At 43.3% G+C, this 23,365-nt stretch overlaps 1 protein-coding gene and 1 pseudogene across 2 annotated transcripts in view; both read left to right on the forward strand.

Annotated features, from left to right (window-relative positions):
- Window positions 1–23,365, forward strand: part of LOC136004289 (low-density lipoprotein receptor-related protein 3-like) — a 62,561-nt gene that overhangs the window by 34,180 nt on the left and 5,016 nt on the right. The window contains exon 4 of one of the 2 annotated variants that reach the window (XM_065660647.1): window positions 827–911. The exons of the other annotated variant lie outside the window; for it this stretch is intronic. The gene's annotated coding sequence lies outside the window, so the exon portion shown is untranslated. Of the gene's footprint in view, window positions 1–826; window positions 912–23,365 lie in introns of those variants that run through there. 2 annotated transcript variants of the gene reach the window in all.
- LOC136004288 (low-density lipoprotein receptor-related protein 3-like) lies at window positions 7,309–8,866 on the forward strand (annotated as a pseudogene).

Raw genomic sequence — 23,365 nt, forward strand, 5'->3', positions numbered from 1 at the left:
TCCTTGTTGCTTTTCATGTGCCTTAGCATGCCTTCCAGGAGAATGTGCTCCCAGATTTTGCCAGGCACAGAGGTGAGACTGACTGGTCTGTAATTTACTGGGTCATCCATTTTCCCCTTCTTGAAAATGGGGGTTATATTTCCCTTTTTCCACTCGTCGGGAACTTCACCTGACTGCCATGATTTTTCAAATATGATGGACAGTGGCTTAGCAGCCTCATTTGCCAGTTCCTTCAGGAGCCGTGGATGGATTTCATCAGATCCCATGGACTTGTGTACGTTCAGGTTCTTATGATGGTCTCGAACCAGATCCTCTCCTACAGTGGGCCCAAGGTCTTCATTCTCACAGTCCCTGCATCTGCCTTCCAAAGAGTATGAGACTTGCATAAGATTAGCCTTTTAAATTTTCCTAGGAAAATCAAACACAGCTCTTGTGATAACATCTGGATTTTGAAAGGCTTTTTTAAAAACCCACCTTGTCATTTGTGTTATGTTACGCTGAATGCATTTCCTTTGATCTTGCGTTCTCATTGTCACTATGATAGCAATATTATATAAGTATCGTATTTGAGATACAGCAGTAGTCATTGAGGGATAAAATTGCAATTGAAAGTAATTTTGATTTCTAAAGCATCTGCATTTGGTGGTAATTTTTTATAAAGCTATTATTCAGCAGCTTTAACTGAACAGTGTCCAGATCTACATGTGGATATAAGATGCTGGCTTCTGTGGGCATGGTCTTTAGAAACTTTTTCTGCCTTTTATGTGTGTGTGTATTGATTTTCTTCTTATCCTTATATTTCCATGCTTATTGCTTTGCTTTATAGTTTTATTTTTAGAAATCCTTGTGGGAGACTTCACAAGAACAGGAAATATATGTTCTCTGTGCCTATACCTCTTTTTTAATTATGCACATTTCAATACTTTCTTCAAGTTTGGATGTCTGATGGAATGGTGCTATTGGTACCTGCGAACAAGTGTGTAGCCACTGTCTTCCAGGACTTTGTTGTATCTCTTTAAATTCAGGTAATCAGTCTGTTAGTTAATTTTTTGGAAATTACTTGTTTTTCCCACCCATTTTCTCTATCTTTATGCTTGTTTTTCACAGAGGTCTACATAACCCTCCTGTAAGATGAGATAAAGATGTCATATGCAGTAACAGCTTTTGTACCATCTTTTACAGGCTTTATATATGTATGTTTCCTCATATCTGAGAAAAAGGTTAAAAATAATTTTTGTTCAGCAGTTGCTGTTACCTGATAGTTGTAATTAGCCGTGATGAGGGCAGAGCATAAATGAATTGTGTTTTAATGTAGGCATTTATGGGGCTGAGAGAAAAATGTTCTCCATGTTCAGAATTTAAGACAACAGTACTGAAAAGTGATCTACTTAGTGACCCACTCAAGCTGTCTCTTATTAATTGAGGTGGGGGGATCACCTTCATTGGCTTTCACTTCAGTGATTTATGACATTGGCTTTGAAAAAAGGAATTGTCAGATACCATCTGAATTTCAATTTCTGAGTAAAACTGAGGCCTGTTCCTGTAAAGGCTTGGTGGTCTGTAACTGTATGAAGAATTGAAGGGACTACTTCATAGTCTATTTACCAAACTCACAGTGTTTCAGAACTTGACATTAATTGGAAAAAGCTCATAATAGCCATTTATTTAATTCAGTTGCATGGCTGAGCCTTTGATGAAACAGCCCCTGGGTCTCTTGCTTCAGGTTCCACAGTTCGCTGGTGCTTGGGAGCTGGGAATAGAATAGAGCTTTCCTGACTTCCACGTCTTTGTGCTTCAGTGGTTAAGTAGAAGTTTTTAATGAGACAACTAAGTCATCAGTTGTTCACAGGCTGCACTTGCTGTGAGGGGTTGGCAAATAGAAGTAACTTTTCTTGCTTAATTGGCTGGTCTGTTTTATTTTGGGACTGTGCTCTACTGATCCACCAATAATATTTATTCTCCAGTTTTTAAATTAGTTTAGAGCAAACCAGATATTTGGTGGGGTTTCTTTTGGTTGGGTTTTGGTTTTTGTGGTTGTTTTTCCCTTATTATTTATTTACTAATTACTTTCATTCTGGTCTTATATCCCATATTTATCCTTTTTCCACTTATTAAGAATGCATCTTTTTTTTTCTTGAATCTGTAGTTGCTTGTGCTTAAACTACTAAAAGGGTTATAGGGAATTCCCTACGTTATTTAAAGAAGTACTTTTTTCTCCTTCCTAGTAGCTGGTGCAGTGCTGTGTTTTGGCTTTAGTCTGAGAACAATGCTGATAACACACCAATGGTTTAGTTGTTGCTAAGTAATGCTTACTCTGATTAAGGACTTTTCAGTCTCTCATGCTCTCCCAATGAGGAGGGGCACGAGAAGCTAGGAGGAAGCAGAGACAGGACACCTGACCCAAACTAGCCAAAGGGGTATTCCATACCACAGCACATCATGCCCAGTATATAAACTGGGGGTAGTTATCCAGAAGGCCCAGATCAATGCTTGGGTCAGGCTCGGTATCGGTGGGTGGTGAGCACTTGCATTGTCTATCACTTGTGTTTGTTGTTTTCTGAAAAGAGGCCCCACCATATAAGAAACTGTCGCAAAGTGAGAAGCAATATGCCTCGTTTACTGATGGGTCCTGTCCTATTGTGGGAAAGCGTTGGAGATGGAAAGCATCTGTATGGAGTCCCCTGTGACAAGCTGCAGAAACTGCTAAAGGAGAGGGTGAATCCAGTCAGCTTGCAGAGGTGAAAGCTATCCAGCTGTTCTTGGACATTGCTGAATAGATTTAGACTGTCAACATAAGAGTGAATTCTTTTTGGCCCAGTGGGCCCATGACACTTCAGGCCATCAGGGCAGAGATTCTATATATAGATGGGCTCATGATTGAGGGTTGCACTTAAGAATGGACACTATTGCCCAGGTCATTCATGAATGTGAAATGTGCTGCAATTAAGCAAGCCAAATGGTTAAATTCTCTCTGGTATGGAGGATGATGGCTGAAGTACAAATATGGCGAGGCCTGGCAGATTGATTATATCACACTCCCACCAACACGCCAAGGCAAGCACCATGTGCTTACCATGGTGGAAGCAGCCTCCAGATGGCTGGAAACATACACTGTGCCACATGCCGCTGCCCGGACCACTATCCTGGGTCTTGAGAAACAGATTTTGTGGCGACACGGCACCCCAGAAAGAATCGAGTCAGACAATGGGACTCATTTCTGGAACAGCCTTTTGTGGTGTATCAAAGACAGACTCCAGCTCTGGTGAAATCGAAAGAATATAACTCCCACAGGTTGAAATAAGAACAGTCCAGTACTAAGGTATAACACAAAACCACTACTGCTACCACCAATAATAAAAATGATAAGAGGAATAACAAGGGAAGAGTTCATCCCCCGCCGGCCGATACCCAGCCCAACCAAGCAGTGATCAAGTCCTTCTGGGTAACTCCCCCAGTTTATATACTGGGCATGATGTGCTGTGGTATGGAATACCTCTTTGTCTGGTTTGGGTCAGTTGTCCTGTCTCTGCTTCCTCCCATCTTCCCCTCCTCCCTGGCAGAGCATGAGACTCAGAAAGTCCTTGGTTAGACTAAACATTACTGAGCAACAACTAAAAGGATTGGTGTTATCAGCGCTGTTCTCAGGCTGAAAGTCAAAACCACAGCACTGCACCAGCTACTAAGAAGGAGAAAATGACTGCTACTGCTGAACCCAGGATACTCCTATATAATACTTTTATAGCCCTTCAGCTAGATGCCCATCACCACCACTCTGGGCTTTGAAAAAAAGATATGTGCTGTCATGATCATTATCAGAGAATAAAATCATGGGAAAGCTGGCAGGAGCAGCAGAACTGTCCTCAGGTCACCATCAACTGACCTTGACTTCCCTTCAATCATCACCCCACCAATGAATGAACTTTGATGAAACCAGATGAGCTCAGCAGTGAGCAGATGAGTTCGTCAGTGTCGTCAGCAGTCAGCAATCCAACACTGTATACTGTCTCTTCTGCCCTGACCGACTGTTACAAGGGATCAAGCCTGACATCACAGACTGAATGAATTCAGCAAATTTTATAGGGATGGTCCATGGACTAAGGAATTCTATTTCTCTCTTTATGTGTGCATATATATGAGACAAAAAACAATGGTATATTAAAAAAAAAGGCAATCTGAGTATGACATGAATGTTATGGAATAAGGGGTGGATACTGTCTTGGGTTCAGCTGTAGCAGTCATTTTTCTCTTAGTAGCTGGTGCAGTGCTCTGTTTTTGACTTTAGTATAAGAACAACGCTGATCACACACTGATGTTTTCAGTTGTTGGTAAGTAATGTTTATTCCATTCAAGGCCTTTATTAGTCTCATGTTTGTTTATTGGGTTTTTTATTATTATTTTATTCTCTCCCCTTGTTATTTTACTTATCATTATTGTTATTAGTTGTAGTAGTATTTTTATATTAGTTATTCACCTGTTCTATATTAGTAGATGTGACATCAGATGGTTCCAAAATTTTGATGGTGACTTTTTTCTCTTTGCCCTCTTTCATAGGAAAGATAGGTCAGACTTTATGCCAGTCAGATGAATTCCATTGTGCAAATGGGAAGTGTATTCCCAGTACTTGGAAGTGTAATTCCATGGATGAGTGTGGTGATAACTCAGATGTGATAAACTGCACTTTCCCTCCTACCGAGTCTCCGTCCAACATCGGTCCCTTAGGGATGTTCCAGTGCAGCGCAGCCTACTCCACCAAATGCTTGATGAATGAGATGAGATGTAATTCAGTTAAGGTCTGCAGTGATGGTTCTGAAGATAATTATCTTGATCTTTCCTGTGGCAAAAGGCTGGGTAATTTTTATGGATCTTTTGCTTCCCCAGACTTATTCTGTTCTGATCATAGCAAATACGATCTTCTTTGCACATGGTACGTGGACACACAGGACAATCGACATGTTGTGTTGCAGCTTGATTTGCAGTTAGGCTACAATGACTATGTAAAGGTGTATGATGGCATCAAAGAGAGAGGTGATAAATTAATGCAAACATTTTCATACCGCAACAATAGGCATTCTGTGAGCGTGGAGTTGTCAAAGGGCCAGCTCACTGTCTCATATTACGCCTGCTCCAAGAGCACTGGCAACCTATCAGGTGAAAGGCTATTGCGTTCCTTGGGATCACCCTTGTGCAAGCGATGAGGAGCGTTTTACAGTTAAGCAGCGTTGTGATGGCTGGCAGCACTGTCCAAACGGTAAGGATGAGAATTGTCCTGCTTGCCAGAAGAACGAATACCCATGCAAAGGAAACAGTGGGATTTGTTACTCAATACTTGACTGCTGTGATAACCAAAAGAACTGCCCAGATGGCTCAGATGAAAAAAACTGTTTTACTTGCCAGCCAGGAAACTTCCATTGTGGGACAAATTTGTGCATCTTTGAGACTTGGCGCTGTGATGGCCAAGACAACTTCCAGGATGGAAGTGATGAACATAACTGCCTGGTGATCATTCCCGGGAAGGTCATCACAGCTGCTCTGATCGGTAGTCTCATGTGTGGCTTGCTGGTGGTGATAGCACTGGGTTATGCATTTAAATTATATTCTCTGAGGACTAGGAAATACAGGTAAGCATCTTGCTTTTGTGATGCATCAATAGCTGTGGTGTTTTTTCCCATTTTGTTTAAAGAGAAAAAAAAAGTCAATTGTTAACCAGAGAACTTGCAAAATATTGTGAAATCAATCCAAGAAATTGATGACAATTAAATAGCAGTCACTGCATTAGGCATAGAGAAGAGCACTTTAAGATTTTTGGAAGTAGTGAGGTGAATGTCAGCTCTTCTGTGGTCTATGAGAAATATACAGTAGTAGTAGTAGTAGTAGTAGTAGTAGTAGTAGTAGTAGTAGTAGTAGTAGTAGTAGTAGTAGTTCTGCAGCCTGGCAGAACCTGCATCTAACTTAAATTAAAACTGTTTTGAGTAATTTCCTTTCCCCACGCCTCCCCCTGCAACAAACCACTTGTCCCTGCCAAAAAATTGAATGCTAAACTGTTATAGTGAAATCTTTGCTGTTCTGGGCAGGAGTTGTTTCCCTCCACCATCCATATAGGTGTGAGCTGTGCCCCTTCCCCTGGTCCTATATGCTTTGTTGTACGGACTGCATGTGTGTTTCTGTGCCTGTGTGTTATGTTTGCTCAAGCATGGTTCTGCCCTTTGGAAGAGACGTCTAAAGGGACCTTCTGATGCCCACCTCTTGTCATAGGAAGCATCTCTGTGCTGTGGTGCTGACATTGGTCGTGTTTTCAGCACACTGTGCTTCACATTAACTCCTGATCAAATCTGCATGATAAAGGAGCTGGAAAACAGCTGCAATGCCGTGTTGGGGACCTGGGTGCCTTGGTTCTAGCAGGACAGCCAAAGCTCTCTGCAGCTGCAAGCTGCCTCTGTTGTGTGATTGTTTCCAGCTTTTAATGTTGGCTTTTCCAAAAATAACCTTTGAGCCCTTACTGAACACATTACCACTGTTACTGGCATAAGCTGACCAGTTAAAAAAACTTTGGTTGCCACAGAGTCCAACTTGGGACTGCACTGGTTTAATTCACTGATGCTTATACTCTGTCCTCTTACTCCTTTTGTTTATTTTAGCTTCCTGATAAAATTTTTATGGAGTCTGGTTGAACATTTGTGGTTTTGCTGCTAGTATGGAGTCCTATGCAGTGCTTTTATACGTTAATGTGAGGGGGGCAGGACAAACTCACTGTTACTTCTCTTCTATGTTTTCTCTCTGGTTCTGTTTCCAGAGTATTTGAGACCCAGATGACACAGTTGGAGGCAGAGTTTGTGCGGCAGGAAGCTCCACCTTCCTATGGACAGCTGACTGCGCAAGGACTTATCTCCCCACTTGAGGACTTCCCTGTGTAAAATGCATCACAAGTATGGAGACATGAGTGTCAATGAACTACCAGCAGCCAAACTACTATAAAATAGATAGATAGACTCAATCTGGAACTGTATTCTTTCAGTAGCTGTGCTCATTATATGGAAGTTATATAAAAATGTGTGGTTTACTTGGAGCTGAAGAACCACATTTTGGTGCTGTGGGTAGTTTTGAACGCATTGAATGTATTTGCTAGGGAACAGCAGTGAGATAAAAACATGCTGTTTTGCTGTACATCAAGATAGAATGAACAAAGGTCAAAAAGTAAATAAAAAAAAGGCTTTTCAAGATGAAACTGTAAATGTGTCTTAAGTGATAAGAAATTAAGGTCTCTAGCCTCATTTTGGGGAAATTCTGGGATTATTTTTCATTTACAAATACATTACACTGGAAAGCCATTAAGTCATTCTTCTGTCTCATTGCTGAGTTCTCAAAAATCTCCTGTGCCCTGTCAAAAATATCCAACTGTGATACAGTTCCTAGTGTATTAAACCACTTACAGTTTGTTACTTGAGTGGAAAAGTAGCTTGCCTTGCCCTTTCTTCTCTGCTGTTGTCATCAGGACAACATCAGCTGAGCATCCTCTGCTATTGCTGATGATAGAGGACTTGGTGGTCTGCAGTCTGGTTCTTTAGTGGTGATCTGATCATGTGAGTGAAGCATCTTCCTGGGCAGACAAGTAGAGCTTAAACTCGTAAAGGAAACACTCTAAGGAAGAGTCTTTTGGTACAGGCAGATCTGTCTTTGATATTCTTACATAGTTCATTAGAAAATACGCATTTAACAAGGAAGTGTGGGAATCAAGTCTGAGAATTCTGGTAAGGTGGAGATATTAGTGGAAAGAACAGGGTTAGAAGAAGTCTTTTGAGTATGTGTGAAATCATAGTTTGTTATGTCTGTGTTACGGGCTTCTGTGCTGCAGAACATTCAAACAGCTATGAGGAGGCAGATGAGGTGACACTCATCAAGACGGAGCTTGTCTCGGCGGCACTTGGGCAGGCTCTGGAACAGACTTTTCCCCAGACCTCGGATGAGAGGACAGATCCCACTCCTGACACCCGCCCACACTTCACAGAATACACTGGGTGATGGAATCATCAGTCATGCTGTTGGGACAATTCAAAGCCCTCCCCCTTCTCCTGAAGGACCTAGTTTAGAGGCAAATGCCCTTGGCCAAGCCAGAAGCCTACAAGAAGCTGGATGTGGCAGCTTGCAGACAGACTGAAAGCACAGAGCCACGGCCTTCAATTGTCTTACTGAATACTTGCACAGCAGCACATGCAGAGCCTGAGGCTGGACACGCTGATAAACCTTCAGGTGCTAAGACCTCTGGCAGTGAGCTTAAGCAGTCCAGTAAAGTGGATTCAGAAAAGGCTTTCAGAGATCCTTTATCTGAAAGTGTTATAGAAACAATCCATGGAGGGTCAGCATCCAGGAGGACTGTCCAAGAGGACAGTAATTTAAGTCGTCCACTGAGTGAAGAGCCATGTAGGTGATAAGGGAAAAACAGTTACTTAATTCCAGCAAAAACCATCTTTGCTTGCTTGGACATTGACCAGATTCCTAGAAACTCCTAGAGAGCATGCGCAACAACTAAAGGTGAAAAGTTTAAGCTGAAGAAGACTCATTTACTTCATCTTGAGACCCCTGCCCAATGACCACTAGGAGGCACAGCACACGCACAAAGGACTTTTTGCTCATTATAATACAAAGCAGGGGTAGACTATGAATATATATAGGCGTATTGAGTAAACCAATACATATGTATAATGTTAGAGGATAAATGTAGAGGAAAAACGACATTGAGGCACGCATGCTTTTGAAGGAGCAATTCCCCCATGCGCCTCAGCTGAATAAACGCATGCCTACTGTACAACTTTAATGAGTTGTGGAGTCTATCCGCGTATCAAGACGTGCAATAAAAGTCTTTCAGATTTCACCAGAACTGGAGTCCATCTTTGATACGCCACATTACACCACACAGAAGCATTTCGATAAACAGCTAGAGTTAACATTTTGTGCTAACAACTGGTTTTGACCTGTATAATGAAAATACAAACACATATCCATTTTTACAGATCCTAACAAATCAATTTCTTGTGGCTCTAAAAAGACTACTGGTCATTGTACCACCCAGCTATCCCATGTGTCCACAGGGTTTGAGGCTGCCATTGTTTGGGCTGCTGAGGGGATGACAGTCACCATAGAGTTGTCCAATGGCAATCCTACCAGGCATGTACTGAAAGGATTCATAGATGTGGCAACTGTTCAGTGGTGAAGTGCAATGATGAAATGGTCATGGGTAAAACACACACTGTATGTGTGCCAACATGGTGATCCCCATCACAATCAGCAGGCAGGTCTCAAGGGTACCCAAAGGCCATTCAAAGCCTTCAGAACTCTCAAATGATGCTGTAAATGGTCGGGGGGGGGGGGGGGGGGGCTGGGAAAGTAAGGGAATGTCTCCTTCACAGGCTGACTACCCGAGGAGCGAAAAAAAGATGTGCAATTGCTAGACACTTCCATTATATACCTCCCAAAGTATAGAGGTGGTGACCACCCTGGGAACGCAAGCCAGATAAGTTTCATGATCAAAGAGTCTATTGTATTACAAGTCATTACCATAAAGTACAATGAAACAAAAACCCTAGGCCAAGGCCCCCAGCCTATAAACACTAAAACAGCAAATACCATCTGTAAGTAAGGTACGACATGCCGAAACTCTGAGATCAAGAGGAATAACTTTGAGAGCCAACAAGTCAGCATTGTGAGGAGTGACTATTAATCAAAAACAATGAATGCTTATCACAAATACGATTAGACACACTCTGGTCAGATCTGTAGTTATCTCAACCCGTTGTGCCCCACGTTGGGCGCTACAAAGAACTGTGGTTTAAGCCTAGCCGGCAACCCAGAACTACACAGCTGCTCGCTCACTCTCCCCCTTCCTCCCCCACTCCCAGAGGGATGGGGAGGAGAATCGAAAGAGTGTAACTCCCATGGGCTGAGGTAAGAACAGTCCAGTAACTAAGGTATAATAGAAAACCACTACTGCTACCACTAATAATAATAACGATAAGGAAAACAAGAAGGGAAGAGAATAAAACCTCTCACCACCCGCTGAACGATGCCGAACCCGATCCAAGCAATGATCTAACCCCTCCAGGTAACTGCCCCCAGTGTATATACTGGGCATGACGTGCTGTGATATAGAATACCCCTTTGGCTAGTTTGGGTCAGGTGTCCTGTCTCTGCTTCCTCCTGGCTTCCCCTCCTCCCTGGCAGAGCATGAGATTCACAAAGTCCTTGGTCAGAGTAAACATTACTGAGCAACAACTAAAAACATCAGTGTTATCAGAATTGTTCCCGGGCCGAATGTCAAAACCACAGCACTGCACCAGCTACTAAGGAGAAAAATGATTGCTACTGCTGAACCCAGGAGAAGCATCATTTCGGGGGTTCTAAGGATTTTTAACAGGGGAAGGCTCATGTTAAAGTATGTAATCTTTAAGCTCACGAATGGGATGTCCTGTTCCCTTTAATAACCTGAGGATGAGGTTATGCTTGTGTTTCCTTAGATAAAGTACCTTGTTGGGTCATTGCATGACGGGTTCGTCCAGCCTTGTCTTCTGCCTCTTCATCACAGGAGGATTGACCCTACCGTGGCTTCCTGTCCAGCCAAAAGAAAACATCTGTGTTACATTAACCAATGTAACAGGACAAGACACCCTGTGCCTGTCAGTTGCCACATCTATGAATCCTTTCAGTACATGCCTGGTAGGACCGCCATTGGACAACTGTATGGTGGCTGTCATCCCCTCAGCAGCCCAAGCAATGGCAGCCTCAAACCCTGTGGACACATGGGATGGCTGGGTGGTACAACGACCAGTAGCCTTTTTAGAGCCACAAGAAATTGATTTGTTAGGATCTGTAAAAATGGATATGTGTTTGTATTTTCATTATACAGGTCAAAACCATTCGTTAGCGCAAAATGTTAACTCTTCTTTAGCTGTTTATCGAAATGCTTCTGTGTGGTGTAATGTGGCGTATCAAAGATGGACTCCAGTTCTGGTGAAATCTGAAAGACCTTTATTATGCATCTGGCATTCCTTTTATAGTCTACGAAGCGCTAAGCAGTATTTTTCCACTCTCTTACGTCCTTGTCATCCTGATTCAGCAAAACCACTAAGGGTTACAAATATTTACATTGTTTGGTCTGTTTTTGAGTTGCACATCCTGCTTTATCTTGCAAACCGCCTTTGTTTTGCTAACCGATCTTGACCCTTCATTGTTCTCTTTAGGGTTCACAAGGCTTAAGCCCTACCAGGGCAATAACACCTGGATCCATTTCATTAACTATTTCTGTCCCGTCACCCACAGTGTAATTATATTTCTGTCAACTTTTCGCGTTCTTCTAATGCACCAATATCACTTCCTCAAGATATCTTTTCAATCTGTGGAGATCGAGCATGGCCTGGCATCCCTTCTCACCTACGAGGAGGCCCTTGTAGTTTAGGCAGATTAACAGTGTTAAACCGAAATATTTCTATGATACTAAGTTTCACCATCTCCACAGGATAAAAAGATTTGCTCATGCTTTAGAGTGGCTGCAGTATCTGTTGTTGCATTTTGGGTAGCTGCTGTACTTGTCACTGGGGTTGGTGTAGCTGCTTTGCTTGGAGTTGGAGTAGCGATGCTGTCTTTTGCTGGCAGAGTTTGAGTAGATGCTGTACTTGTCTCTGGGGTTGGTGTAGTTGCTGTACTTGGAGTTGGAGTAGCTGCACTGTTGTAGTCAGAGTTTGAGTAGATGCTGTACTTGTCACTAGGGTTGGTGTAGCTGCTGTATTTGGACTTGGTGTAGCTGCTGTATTTGGAGTTGGAGTAGTTGTGTTGTCTGTTGCTTTGCCATCAGATCCAGAAACATTTTTTTTTCCCTTTGAAGGTGCTGGATAGTGTTGAACAGGGCTCTGTAAGCATAGGCCAAGCCTCAGCACGTTGCCATGATTTGTCCCTCTCTGGTATGACCAGAATGACAACACACCTCATTTAAGTGTTTTACTAATTTTTCTGGATTTTGCATTTGTTCAGTGGTGAAGTTCCAAAGCACTGGAGGGTCCCACTGGCTTAGAAACTTGCTCATGCTATCCCACACACCCTGCTGTGGAGACAGTGTTCTCACAGGAGAATGGATATCTGGTACGTGAACTCTGAATAATCCCAAAAGATAGATACAGCAAGGCCATGAGAGGCCAGAGGAAGCTTAAGCAAGCAAGAGAAGAAGAAGCTGGAATTTACCGAGTTGTGAAACCATGGACTGTTGGCAAGCTTTCAGGGTCAAGTTCTCATAAATGTGCCTGACCAATTATATGTTAGTTACTATGGGGTCTTAAGGACATATATCCAATCATAATGTGCCTAATCATTGTGAGCTAATGTAAGCAACAGTATATAAGGAGTTGATGCTTTGTAATAAACGGCTTTTGGTCTGATCATATTGATCTCTGACTGAGTCCATTCTGCGGCACCCTGCCACTCATAAATGTCCAGCCTCAGGGAAAATCTCCTGGTCCTCTTGTACCGTCGTCTAACCCCAGACAAGGCCCAAACCCGACTCTGCTCAGCTCTTCATACCAGATAAAATGGTCGTGGGTAAAGCACACTCTATACGTGGGCCAACATGGTGATCCCCATCACAATCAACAGGCAGATCTCAAGGGTACCCAAAGGCCATTCAAAACCTTCAGAACTCTCAAATGATGCTGTAAATGGTCTGGTGGGGGGGCTGGGAAAGTAAGGGAATGTCTCCTTCACAGGTTGACCACCCGAGGAGCGGAAAAAACATGTGTAATTGCTAAACACTTCTATTATATACCTCCCAAAGTATAGAGGTGGTGACCACCCTGGGAACGCAAGCCAGATCAGTTTCATGATTGTCGTGGTTTAAACCCAGCCACACAGCTTGTCCACTCACTCCCCCCCTTCTTTCCCTCCCTCTACTCCCATAGGGATGGAGAGGAGAATCGAAAAGAATGCAACTCCCATGGGTTGAGATAAGAACAGTTTAGTAACTAAGGTATAACACAAATCACTACTTCTACCACCGATAATAATAATGATAAAGGAAATAACAAGGAAAGAATACAATACCTCAACACCAGGCGACCGATAACTCGCCCACCCCACCCAACCGAGCACCAACCAATACGTCCTCCAACCCTGGAGTGGCCTAGCCCTTCTGGGTAACTCTCCATTACATCCTGGGTTTGACATGCTGTGGTATGGAATACCTCTTTGGCTAGTTTGGGTCAGGTGTCCTGTCTCTGTTTCCTCCCAGCTTCCCCTCCTCCCTGGCAGAGCATGAGGCTCAGAAAGTCCTTGGTCAGAGTAAACATTACTAAGCAGGAACTGAAAACATCGGTGTTATCAGCGCTGTTCCCAGAACGAAAGTCAAAACCACAGCACTGCACCAACTACTAAGAAGGAGAAAATGACTGATACTGCTGAACCCAGGATAACCCTGTAGCAGAACAACTGAATTCTTCTCAACTTCCTTATTCAGTCTCAGGTGATCACACAGTTATTTTCTATTCAAGAGAAGGAGGAGTCCAGGCACTTTCAAGGTCTCATTCCCCAGCCAAAAAGAGGGTCTAGAAAAGATTTAACAGACAGTTAATGGAAGACAAAGTTGGTTAGCACGCTTCAGACACACAGTGTTTGTTATACAAAGCGGCGGGTCGTAGTACTAAGGGACTCTACTTTGAAAGGGACAGAAGCACTCATCTGTCGGCCTGACCCGGTCTTGAGGCAGGTGTGTTGCCTACCTGTGATTCGGAGAAAACTGCAGGAACAAACTTGCCAACAAAGTTTTCAAGCTGACAAGCAGGTATTCTTTATTGAGACATGGGGGATAGCTCCTCCTAACATGTGTCTCCATATTGCTACACAAGCTGCCCTTGTATAGTCCCTGGGCATACACACATATTCATGAGGCTACATATGGATTACATCATTTTCCAGAAAGTTCCCCGCATGCATACAAATTGTGGTGGTGGTCTCTGAGGGTTGTTTACTTCTTCCAACAAACTTCATCACTTCTGGCAGTCTTTGAAGCACGCGCAGTAGATGCTTATAGCAGCTTAATTGGTTCGTTAGCACCAGAGACATAATAATCCTCCTGTCCTCATACTTATCATTTGGTTTAGCTGTAGCCCATCCAGGACACCTGCCATTCCCAGATACTCCTTATCCCTGTGTCCTGTTCTTCTAAACTGTTTTTCTTAAAATTATGTCAACTATAATGATTTATCTTGTACAAGAATTCTCAGTATGTTCTCTAGCTGTACTCTTTTGTTTCTGTGTATCATGGAACTCAGTAATTTTCCATTGCTACTGTTACAAAGCCATCAAACTTAGCATTACTTAAAACTAATTCTGAAGGTTTGTATATTCCATTTTGTAATTTTGTGACCCCCCCTTGTCCCACCTGGGGCATGAATCAGGGATGTTGCAGAAAGGCTGCCTATTCTAGTAAGTCCCACGGACTATTACCCACTTCTAGTGATCCACGTGGGTGCTAGGGATATAGATGGAAGTAGCCTGGGGAACATAAAGAAGGACTACAGAGCCCTGGGAGAGGTGGTTAGGGGCTCTGGAGCTCAGATTGTCTTTTCATCAATTCTCCAAGATAAAGGGGAGGACCTTAAAAAAGCTAGGAGGATTGGCCAGAATAATAAATGGTTAAAAGGGTGGTGTCATAGTCAGGGGTTTGGGTGTCTTGAACATGGGACTGAAGTTTGTAGGCCAGGTGTACTGGGGGCTGGGGGAGCTGCTCTGATAAAGAAGGGGAAGACTGGTTTTGGTAGGAGGCTTGCCAGACTGGTCAAGGATGCTTTAAACTAGATATGTTGGGGGACGGGGGCATCATTACATCCCAACATACACAGTCAGGTGCCATGACCTATAATAAATGCTCAGAGCAATGTGGAGATATTCCAGCCGCTCCAGCCAATGAGCCGGCTTCATTTGGAGCTCAGCTCAGATGCCTCAATACAAATGCCCATAGCATGGGGAACAAACAAGAGGAATTAGAGATGTGTGCACGTCTACAGGGGTATGATATAATAGGTATCACAGAAACATGGTGGGATGGCTCCTATGACTGGAGTGCCAGAATGGAAGGTTATAGGCTCTTTAGAAAAGACAGGCCTGGCAGGTGGTGAGGGGGAGTTGCCCTTTATGTTAGGGATAGGCTGGAGAGTATGGAACTCTGTCTGGGGACAGGTAAGCAGTTTACAGAGAGTTTGTGGGTCAGGGTTAAAGGGAAAACAGCTGTGGGAGACATTACTGTGGGAATCTGTTACAGGCCACCTGATCAAGGAGAACCTGTGGATGAAGCACTCCACAGACAGATAGGAAAAGCCTCACGCTTGCAGGCCCTTGTTCTCATGGGGGATTTCAACCACTCTGACATCTGTTGGAACGATGGTACTGCCCGGCACAAGCAATCCAGGAGGTTCCTCCATTGTGTGGAAGACAACTTCCTTCTGCAAGTAATAGAGGAGCCGACAAGGAGAGGTGCCATGCTTGACCTTGTGCTCACCAACAGGGAAGGGCTCGTTGAGAATTTGGTGCTCCAGGGCAGCCTTGGATGCAGCGATCATGAGATGGTTGAGTTTGAGATCCCCAGGACAGTGAGAAGAGCGTGTAGCAAGCTCACTGCCCTGGACTTCAAAAGAGCAGACTTTGGCCTCTTCAGGAGCCTGCTTAGTAAGGTTCCATGGGATATAGCCCTGGAGGGCAGGGGGGCCCAAGACTGTTGGTTGATATTCAAGGATCACCTGCTACAAGCTCAGGAGTGCTGCATCCCAACTAGAAGGAAGTGCAGCAGGAGGGCCAGGAGACCTCCTTGGATGGATAAGGAGCTGCTGAGGAAAATTCAAAGGAAAAAAGAGGCTTATATAAAATGGAAGCAAGGACAGGTGGCCTGGGTAGAGTACAGGGATGTTGTCCAGGAAGCTAGGGACCAGGTTAGGAAGGCTAAGGCCCAGTTAGAATTAAACCTAGCCAGGGATGTTAAGGATAATAGGAAGGGATTCTCCAGGTACGTAGCAAACAAAAAACAGACTAGGGACAAAATAGGCCCCCTGAAGAAGCTTTCGGGAGAACTGGCTACGCAGGATTTGGAGAAGGCTGAGGTTCTGAATGACTTCTTTGCCTCGGTCTTCACTGGCAAAGGCTCTGACTGCACCACCCAGTTCTTAGAAAGTAGATGCAGGGGCTGTGAGAATGAAGACCTTGGGCCCACTGTAGGAGAGGATCTGGTTCGAGACCATCTTCAAAATCTGAACGCACACAAGTCCGTGGGACCTGATGGAATCCATCCGCGGGTCCTGAAGGAGCTGGCGAATGAAGTTGCTAAGCAACTGGCCATCATATTTGAAAAATCATGGCAGTCAGGTGAAGTTCCCGACGAGTGGAAAAAGGGAAATATAACCCCCATTTTCAAGAAGGGGAAAATGGAAGACCCGGGGAATTACAGACCAGTCAGTCTCACCTCTGTGCCTGGTAAAATCTTGGAGCACATTCTCCTGGGTGGCATGCTAAGGCACATGAAAAACAACAAGGTGCTTGGTGACAGCCAGCATGGCTTCACTAAGGGGAAATCCTGCCTGACCAATTTGGTGGCCTTCTATGATGGGGCTACAGAATTGATGGACAAGGGTAAAGCAGTTGACGTCATCTACCTGGACTTGTGCAAAGCGTTTGACACTGTCCCACACGACATCCTTCTCTCTAAATTGGAGAGATATCAATTTGATGGATGGACCACTCGGTGGATAAAGAACTGGCTGGACAGCCGCACACAAAGAGTTGTGGTCAATGGCTCGATGTCTGGCTGGAGACCGGTAACGAGTGGTGTCCCTCAGGGATTGGTGTTGGGACCGGTCTTGTTTAACATCTTCGTCGCTGACATGGACAGTGGGATTGAGTGCACCCTCAGCAAGTTTGACGATGACACCAAGCTGTGTGGTCCGGTTGATACGCTGGAGGGAAGGGATGCCATCCAGGGGGACCTTGACACGCTTGTGAGGTGGGCTGATGCCAACCTTATGAAGTTCAACCATGACAAGTGCAGGGTCCTACACCTGGGTCGGAGCAATCCCAGGCACAGCTACAGACTGGGCAAAGAAGAGATTCAGAGCGGCCCTGCAGAGAAGGACTTGGGGGTGCTGGTCTATGAGAAAATGAACATGAGCCGGCAGTGTGCGCTCGCAGCCCAGAAAGCCAACCATATCCTGGGCTGCATCAAAAGGAGCGTGACCAGCAGTTCGAAGGAGGTGATCATGCCCCTCTACTCTGCTCTTGTGAGACCTCACCTGGAGTATTGTGTGCAGTTCTGGTGTCCTCAACATAAAAAGGACATGGAACTGCTGGAACAAGTCCAGAGGAGGGCCACGAGGATGATCAGGGGACTGGAGCACCTCCCGTATGAAGACAGGCTGAGGAAGTTGGGGCTGTTCAGCCTGGAGAAGAGAAGGCTGCGTGGAGACCTAATAGCGGCCTTCCAGTACCTGAAGGGGGCCTATAGGGATGCTGGGGAGGGACTCTTTGTCAGGGACTGTAGTGACAGGAGAAGGGGTAACAGGTTAAAACTTAAACAGGGGAAGTTTAAATTGGATATAAGGAGGAAATTCTTTCCTGTTAGGGTGGTGAGACACTGGAATGGGTTGCCCAGGGAGGTTGTGAGTGCTCCATCCCTGGCGGTGTTCAAGGCCAGGTTGGATGAAGCCTTGTGTGGGATGGTTTAGTGAGAGGTGTCCCTGTCCATGGCAGGGGGGTTGGAAGTAGATGATCTAGAGGTCCTTTCCAACCCTAACTATTCTATGATTCTATGACTTCAAGAGAGCAGACTTTAGCCTCTTCAGGAGCCTGCTTAGTAAGGTTCCATGGGATATAGCCCTGGAGGGCAGGGGGGCCCAAGACTGTTGGTTGATATTCAAGGATCACCTACTGCAAGCTCAGAAGTGTTGAATCCCAACTAGAAGGAAGTGCAGTAGGAGGGCCAGGAGACCTCCTTGGATGGATAAGGAGCTGCTGAGAAAACTTCAAATGAAAAAAGAGGCTTATAAAAGGTGGAAGCAAGGACAGGCAGCCTGGGAAGAATACAGGGATGTTGTCCGGGAAGCTAGGGACCAGGTTAGGAAAGCTAAGGCTCAGTTAGAGTTAAATTTGGCTAGGGATGTTAAGGATAACAGGAAGGGGTTCTATAGGTCGGTAGCGAATGAAAGACAGACTAGGGACAACATAGGCCCCCCCTGGAAGGTATCAGGAGAACTGGCTACCCTGGATTTGGACAAGACTGAGGTTCTTAATGACTTCTTTGACTTAATGACTTCTCATGAAAAACAACAAGGTGCTGGGTGACAGCCAGCATGGCTTCACTAAGGGGAAATCCTTCCTGACCTGTTTGGTGGCCTTCTATGATGGGGCTACGGAACTGATGGACGGGGTAGAGCAGTTGAAGTCATCTACCTAGACTTGTGCAAATCGTTTGACACTGTCCCACACAACATCCTTGTCTCTAAATTGGAGAGACATCAATTTGATAGGTGGACCACTCGGTGGATAAAGAAGTGGCTGGATGGCCGCACACAAAGAGTTGTGGTCAATGGCTCAATGTCTTGCTGGAGACCAGTAATGAGTGGTGTCCCTCAGGGATTGGTGTTGGGACTGGGTTATCAGGTATGTGTAGGAGCTAATAAACACATTTGTGTTTTGTGCACCGTCAGCTGAACTCCTAAGCAGATAGTTTGAAAATTGGCTTAGCAAGAGCAGTCTTCCAGCTTCTAAAATTACTTACAATGTTATATGGCAGCCTTGGATGCAGTGATCAAGTAGTTATAAACAAGTAAAATAAAATATTTTATTAGCTCTTTTATGCTGCGTTTGCAGCAAGAATGTTAGGGTTTTGATTTCTGATGCTCATAAAGTCTTTCAAAAGGTTACTTTATGCAGCTGTAAATCAAAGGTTACCTTTCAGATTGCCTATAAAAACTATATAATAATTAAGATGTGGAACTCTACTTCTCTAAGGTTAAGTCCCTTGGTGGTTTATTTCTTGTCATCTTAACATAGTAACAGTTTAACTGCACCCTTCTGTCATCTCTAGAAGCATATCGGATAGAAGATGACCATCCACCCAGTCAGTCTTCAATAAGCTGAGAGAAATTCAGGTGGAGAGACAAAATGAACCTAAATCATAGGATTTTATTGATAAAACACTGTTCATCAGCAGTATAGCGCATCTTTGCTATATTAAACATTAAAAAAAGGGAATGCCCTTAGATTCTTCTCTCCCCACCTGATAAAAAAAAGTAAATAAAAAAAATCCTACAACAGGCTATTGTGCTTCTACTGGTAAGGCTCCAAAAAGTGCAGGTATGGACCTATAAAAAATGTGAGTGAATCAGCAATATACTCTTGTAGTACTGTAAACATCTTAAATTACTTAATAACTAGTTGATTTTAAGAGAGAGCTCTCTGCTTTTAAACTGTATTCTCCCAGTTGCAGCTCTGTTGAGTACTACCTTTCAGAAACTTTCTGGGCTGCCTTAGGTGCAAGTGGTGATGTAGGAGTTCACTGGTACCCAGGAAATGCTCCTTGGGCGCTGAGTTTGTTAGCGTAAGAATAAACACATAACCACCGGAATGGTTATATGAGGTGCTTTATTGCAGCGCTGGGAAACCAGGGGCATTCCCTCAAATCTGGCTTCAACCTCGTCACATCGCGTTCACAATTTATACACTAAAAATTTGGTCACTAATACATATTCAACACGGATTACATCATTAACTAATACATATGCATCAAGGATTACCACATCAGTCTATTACGACATCAGCCTCTTCTGCGCTTGCGCACCCCCCTCTGGTGGTCGCATTGATGAAATAAGGAGTCTTCCTCGGATGAAGTAAGAAGTCTTCCTCACTCTGTCCTTTTCACCTTTCTGTTCTTTGGATATATCCCAACCATTGTGTGGATGCCAGCATTCTCTTATTCTCACTTGACTACCCTTGGTGTGTCCATAATAGCTGCTTCGATTGACTTTCACAATACTTTCTTAAATCCACCCATATACCCTTCACCATATATGGTTATGTTAGTTCTTGCCACCAAGCCTACCATTGTTAACATTGGTTACTGAATAACTATGGTACGAAACTACAAACAATACTGCAAAATTACAGTATTTCCAAAACCACACTATTGATTTATAAATTTCTCAAATATAATAATTTCTACTATTTATATAGTTATTGTAAAAATTTTGCCCTTTTCTAACATTTCCCCCCTTTGAAAATACTTAAGTATTTTCATTCTCTTAGGTAGCTGTCTCCTGATAAGTAGGTGGAGGTGTGGGGTACTTTGGATGTCCCCTAGTTACTGCTCCTATAATTCGATGGGTCCGTGCACTGCTTCGGGCTATTTCCTTTCGGACGCAAAGATACGTTAGATATATCATGAAAAATACAATCAGTATCACAATTATAGTTTGCATGAGGGAATGGACCCATCCTGTGAGGTGAAGGCCCAAACTATCAAAGAGCACTCCAATCCAATTTTGTTCAATATATTCTCTTTCTTTTTCCGCTTCTTGTTCAACTTTAGTCAATTAGGAAATATCGTATTCTATGTTCGCAGTTACATTAGGAATATGAACACAACAATGGTCTAGTCTATCTTTCAAATATTCACAAACACCATGTTCTTTAATCAGTAACATGTCCAATGCCATTCTGTTCTGCAAGGTCATTTTAGTCGTTGCTTGCAACTGCAAATTCATGTCTCTGAATCCCTTCCTCGTTACTCTGGCTAATCTTTCTGTCTGACCAATCAGATCATAAATCATTTCTCTATTCTGATATGCTGCAACTTGAGCAAATAAGGATTCCATAGCCCATCCTACTTTAGTTCCTGTGGAGGGTTCCTGCCAAGTATGGCTTTCCATAGAGGATCTCATAGGGGCTTATTGACACTTCTGGGTTTTACTCTGATTCGTAACAGAGCTATAGGTAATGCTTGTGGCCATTTTATTCTGGCCTCTTGACATATTTTACTGATTTGTCTCTTTATTGTTTGATTCATCTTTTCTACCTGTCCACTAGATTGGGGTCTCCAGGGGGTATGTAAGTTCTATGATATCCCTAATAGTTTACTAACTTCTTGCACTATGGTTGCAACAAAGTGTGGACCCCTATCTGATGATATCCCTAAAGGGACTCCAAATCGTGGAATGATTTCTCTAAGCAACCATTTCACCGTTTCCTTTGCCTGATTGGTGTGACAGGGAAGGGCCTCCGGCCATCCAGAAAAAGTGTCAACCCCTACTAGCAGATATTTGTACCCTTGTACTTTTGGTAGTTCCACAAAATCAACCTGTCAATAATCTCCTAGTTCCACTCCTATCCTAATTCTTCCCATCTTAACTTGTCTTTTTACTACTGGATTATTTTTCAAACAAATTTCACATTTTGACCCCACTTCTTTTGCCATAGTTAGCATCTGTGTGGAAATTATTCCTCGTTTTAAATAAGTTACCAATGCTTCTGCACCCCAATGACATTTTTGATGTTCAGTTTGTAGGATTTTCGCATTATTGCTGGTGGTACTATTACTTGTCCAGTTGTTGTTGTATACCACCCTTCAAAATTCTTTTGAGCCTTCAAAAGTCCTGCCAGCTTTTCATCTTCTTTTGAATAATTAGGATCTTGTGAAAGATAGGTATGGAGTGGGCTTACCTTGAGAGGTATCAGGGCCATCATGTTCCATACCTTTCGGGCAACTTGTCGAGCTGTCCAATCTGCCAGTGTATTTCCTTTGGATATCTTCGAAGTTCCTCCTTGGTGTGCTTTACAATGCATAATGGCTACCTGTTTGGGTTTTTGTACAGCAATTATCAGTTTCAAAATTTCTTCTTGATATTTTATATTAGTCCCTTGTGAAGACAACAGTCCTCGTTCTTTCCACAATGCTCCGTGTATAAGTACTACAACAAACACATACTTTGAATCAGTCCATACATTCACCTTTTTACCATTGCTCAGTTCCAACTCTCTTGTAAGAGCTATCAGCTCTGCTCGTTGAGCTGATGTCCCAGGAGGCAATGCTTTTGCTTCAATTACCTTTTGTTGCATTCTCACGGCATATCCTGCATACCGTGTTCCGTTCTCCACAAAGCTGCTTCCATCTGTGAAAAGTTCCCAGTCCGGTTGCTCAAGAGGTACATCTTTTAAGTCTGTTCTGGTTGCATACGTATGCTTGATGACCTCTATACAGTTATGTTCAAGAATTCCTTCCTCTAGGTCAGTTCCTAGAAAAGCTGCGGATCCAGTTGTTTTGAAAAATATCCTACTGGTCTGTTCCAGCTTCCAATTTTCTGGGTTAATACTCCCAAAGCCAATCTCTGTCTCTCATGGACAAATAATTGAAAGTCCTTTGTCAAACCTGGGAGTCCCAATGCTGGTGATTTTGTTAACGCCTTCTTCAGTCTTTTAAAGGCCTCTTTTTGTGGTTTGTCCCAAACAAAAGCATGTGATTTTTGGGCTTCATACAGGGGTTTAGCAATGAGTCCGTAATTCATTATTCACAACCTGCACCATCCTGCCATGCCAAAAAATGTCCTTAGCTCATGTAAATTCCGTGGTTCTGGAATGGCACAAATTGCCTCTATGCAGTTTTTATTCCTAGCTTTCGCTGTCCTTGTGAAATTTCACATCCTAGATACAACACAGTTGTACATGCAATTTGTGCCTTTTCTTTCGAGACTTTATAACCATTCAGGCCTAGGTGGTTCAGGATTTCAATAGTCACTTTTATGCATAATGATTTCTGTTGCAATAAAGATGTCATCTACGTATTGCAATAAGAGATATTGTGATCTCGGTACCTGTACCTTTCCTTGAGTAGTCCATGTCTCCAGTTCTTTAGCCAATTGATTCCCAAAAAGGGTTGGACTGTTTTTGAATCCTTGTGGTAGTCTGGTCCACATTAGTTGTGTTTTTCGTCCCCTCTGTGGATTCTTCCCATTCAAATGCAAACAGTTTCCTGCTATTTTTATCAAGAGGAATGCAGAAGAAGGCATCTTTTAAATCAATCACTGTAAACCATTTATATTTTTCCTTCACAGATGTTAACAGTGTATAAGGATTTGCTACTACTGGGTGGATATCTTTTGTTATTTCATTTATTGCCCTCAAATCCTGTACTAACCTATATTCACCGTTTGGTTTTCTTATTGGAAAAATTAGTGTGTTATATTCTGATTCACATTCTTCCAAAATTCGATATTTTAAAAAATTCTCAATTATTTTTATAATCCCAAATCTTGCCTCTAGCTTTAGTGGATATTTTTTAACTCTTACTGGTCTAACCCCATCT

Source organism: Lathamus discolor, chromosome W (assembly GCF_037157495.1).
Source record: "Lathamus discolor isolate bLatDis1 chromosome W, bLatDis1.hap1, whole genome shotgun sequence".
Classification (NCBI taxonomy): Eukaryota; Metazoa; Chordata; class Aves; order Psittaciformes; family Psittacidae; genus Lathamus; species Lathamus discolor.